The 4,150-nt window shown below is 36.2% G+C and overlaps 1 pseudogene; it reads right to left on the bottom strand.

Moving 5' to 3' along the window:
- Positions 1 to 2,680: 2,680 nt before the first annotated feature.
- LOC112818858 (glutathione S-transferase A2 pseudogene) lies at positions 2,681 to 3,281 on the bottom strand (annotated as a pseudogene).
- Between the last annotated feature and the right edge of the window lie 869 nt (positions 3,282 to 4,150).

Genomic DNA, 4,150 nt, shown 5'->3' with positions numbered 1-4,150 from the left:
GGTGCAGATATTTGTTTGAGATAGTGATTTCATTTCTTTCAGATATGTACCCAGGATGGGGTTGCTAGATCATATGGTAGTTTTTATATTTAATTTTTTGAAGAGCCTCCATACTACCTTCCATTAGTGGCTATGCAAGTTTGCATTCCTACCAAAGTGCACAAGGGTTCCTTTTTTCTACATCCTTGACAACTCTTCTTATTATCTCTTGTCTTTTGATAATAGCCATCCTAACAGATGTGAGGTTTGTTTGTTTTTTGTTATTGAGTTGTAGGAATTTCTTATATACTTTGGCTATTAACCCCTTCTCAGATATATGGTTTGCTAATATTTTCTCCTATTCTGTAGGTTGTCTTTTCATTTTGTTGATTATTTGATTTGCTCTGCAGAAACTTTTTAGTTTGATATAGTCACACTTAGTAATTTTTGCTTTTGTTGCTTGTGCTTTTCATGCTATATCCAAAAAAAAAAAAAAATCATTGTCAATGTCAAGGAGCTTTTTCTCTATGTTTTCGAGCTTTGTCTCTGTTTTTTTTTTTTCCTAGTAGTTTCACATTTTGGGGTCTTCCATTTAAGTCTGTAATCCATTTTGAGTTAATTTTTGTGAGTAATGTGAGATAGGAGTTCAGTTTCATTCTTTTGCATGTGGATATCTAGTTTTCGCAATACCATTACTTGAAGCAACTCTTATTTTCCCACTTAGTATTATTCTTGGCTACGAAATATCAGTTGACTGTGTATGCATACGCTTTTTTTCCAGATTCTTTATTCTTTCTGTTGGTCTGTGTGTTTGTTTTTATGCCAATACTTTGCTGTTTTGATCACTATAGCTTTGTAATAAAGTTTGAAATCAGGAATTGTGATGCCTCCAGCTTGTTTCTTCTTTCTCAGGATTGCTTTGGTTATTCAGGGCCTTTTGTGGTGCAATGCAAATTTTAAGATTGCTTTTTCTCTTTCTGTGAAAATGCCATTAGAATCTTGATAGAGATTGCATTACATGTATAGATCACTTCAGGTAGTATGGTCTTGTTAATAATATTAATTCTTCTGATCCATGGACATGGGATATTTTTCTATTTATCTGGGTCCTTTTCAATGCCTTTTATTAATATCTTATAATTTTCAGTATACAGATCTGTCACCTCCTGATTTATATTCTTAGGTATTTTATTATTTTTGATGCTATTGTAAATAAGATTGTTTTCTTTATTTCTTTTTTAAATAGTTGTTAGTGTATAGAAATTCAGTTGATTTTTATATATTGATTTTTTATCCTGCAACTATACTAAATTTGTTTATTGTAACAATTTTTTGGTGAAGTCTTCAGGATTTTCTCTATGTAAGATCATATCATGTGCAAACAGATACAGTTATACTTCTTCCTTTCCATTTCAGATGCCTTTTATTTCCCTTTCTTGCCTGATTGCTCTGGCTAGGACTTCTAGTACTATGTGAATAGGAGTGGTGGATACCCTATCATGTTCCAATTCTTAGTGGGAAAAATTTCAACCTTTTGCTTTTGAGTATGGTGTTAGTTGTGGCTTTGTCATACATGACTTCTGTTTATCTAGGGTATGTTTCTTCTATACCCAATTTTGAGAGCTTTTAACCATAAAAAGGTTGTTAAATTTTGGCAAATGTTTTTTCTGCATCTATTGATTGACCATATGATTTTTATCTATCATTCTATTAATATAGTGTATCATATCTATTGATTTACATATGGTGACCCATCCTTACATGCCAGGGATAAATCCCACTTGATCATAGCATATGATCCTTTTAATATATTATTGAATTCAGTTTGCTAGTATTTTGTTGAGATTTATATTCATCAGAGTTATTGGCCTGTAGTTTCTTTTCTTACAGTGACATTATCTGGCTTTGATATCAGGATAATGCTGGCCTTGTAAGATGAGTTTGGGAGTGTTCCCTCCTTTTTAATTTTTTTTGAGAGGTTGAGAAGAATTGGCATTAATTCTTTAAATGTTTAGTAGAATTCACCAGTGAAACCACTTGGTTCTGGGCTTTTCTTTGTTGCTCTGTTCAGTTTTCTATGTCTTCATAATTCAGTCTTGGTAAGTTTTATGTTTTAAGAATTTATTTCTTCTATGTTATCCAATTAGTTTGCATATAATTGTTCATAGTTTTTATGATTCTTTATATTATTATTGAATCAGTTTTTTTTTCAACTGATCGAGCCACCCCGGTGCCGCAAAAGATTTTTATTATAGAAAGAAAAATGGCTCCCAAAGAAGAAACAAGAACATATCTTTATGCCATTACCCAGGGCAGTAGCTATTTTCCTGTGGGTACATGAGAAGGTCAGATATGAATTTCTACACTCAACTCTTTGAGAGGCTAGGTAACAAATGTTATATGACAATTCATAGAAAGATCAAAGAGACCACATAATCTATGTTTTCCTATGTTAATTTTTAATCCAAGAGACAGAATAGAAGGACTGAATTCTGATTTTATATTTGATCCTAGTGAAAAAGAATAAATAATAGTTTAAAAAGTTAAATTGGCTCATAGGAGTATTATTACTTAATTACCACTAAACCTTTGCAACTTTTCCTAGTCTCACGATAGCCAGTATTTACATTTAGGTAACGCACTTCATTGCTGGAAAACCTCAGCAGATTGGTTCTACATGTGCTGGGCATCCATTCCTGCTTCATTTAATCCTGAAAATCTTGGCTTGTTCTAAACTTTTCTCATCAATGGGAGGCTTCCTCGGGCTGCCAGGCTACAGAAACTTCTTCATGGTGGGGAGATTGCTGATTCTTCAGCAGAGGGAAGTTGGCCAGAAGGCTGGGGTCAAGCTCTTCCACATAGTAGAGAAGTTCCACCAGGTGAATGTCAGCCCTGCTCAGCATGTTGCCAACAAGGTAGTCTTGTCCATGGCTCTTTAACACTTTCTCAAACATGGGGAGATAACAATCTGTCGTTCTCTCTTTGATCAGGGCAATCTTGGCATCTTTTTGATCAGGTGGGCATAGAGGCAAAACAATGATCATTTCATTCAAATCTGCCATACCTTCTGTGTACATATCTATCAGGGCTCTCTCTTTTAGGTCTCTCCTGTAGAGGTTGTATTTGGGGGCCATGTACTTGAGAATGGTTCTGGTCTGGTCCGCACCAGTGTCATTCCTTCGATGTCCACCATTGGTACTTGCTGGAACATCAGACTTCTGTCTCTCTACTCCAGCTGCAGCCAGGAGCCACCCGATGGACTCCATTCTGCCTCGTCCATTGAAGTAGTGAAGCTCAGGCTCCCCGGCCGTGATGCCGTCTCCGGGTTTTCCTAAACCTGCACCACGATGACAGGGGGGCAACCAAGCTCCTGCCAGAGGAAAGCCAGCCCTGCTCTCCCCGCCGAGCCCACCACCCCGAGGAGCCCTCTAGAGCCGTGCTTGCTCCAGCTACAGAGTAGAAGACAGTCCTATTGAATCAGTTTTAATGTCTCCTCTTTCATTTCTAATTTTAATAATTTGAATCTTCTCTCTTTTTTCTTAGTCTTGCTAAAGGTTCGTTAATTTTGTTTATCTTTTCAAAAAACCAACTTTTTATTTTATTTATCTTTCCTATTGTTTTTCTGGTCTCTGTTTTATTTCTGCTCTGATAATTATTTTCTATCTCAGCTAACTTTGGGCTTGGTTTGTTCTTTGCTTTCTGGTTCCTTAGGGTGTGAAGTTAAATTACTTACTTGTCATCTGTCCTTTTTCTTCATTTAGGTGTTTATTGCTATAAACGTCCCTCTTTTTTATTTAAAGATTGTATTTATGTATTTCAGACAGAGGGAGAGAGCAGGAGTGGGGGGGGAGGGGCAGAGGGAGAAGCAGACTCCCCGCTGAGCAGGGCCCCCCCCCCCCAACGTGGGGCTCAATCTCAGGACCCTGGGATCATGACCTGAGCCAAAGGCAGACACTTAACCAACTGAGCCACCCAGGTGCTCCTAAACTTCCCTCTTAAAACTGCTTTTGCCAACATCCCATAAAATTTTGGCCTGTTGTTTTTTTATTTTCATTTGTTTCACTATATTTAAAAAAATATCTAAGATTCTTAAAATTTTATTTTAATTATGGTATAGTTAACATACAATGTTATATTAGTTTTAGGTGTACAATATAGTGATTCAACAATT

The sequence above is a fragment of the Callorhinus ursinus genome, unplaced genomic scaffold (genome assembly GCF_003265705.2).
Source record: "Callorhinus ursinus isolate GAN/ISIS: 27379988/994484 unplaced genomic scaffold, GSC_fseal_2.0 scaffold2454, whole genome shotgun sequence".
Taxonomy (NCBI): domain Eukaryota; kingdom Metazoa; phylum Chordata; class Mammalia; order Carnivora; family Otariidae; genus Callorhinus; species Callorhinus ursinus.
Note: the sequence above shows the minus strand (reverse complement) of the source record. Positions and strands in the feature narration are given on the sequence as shown.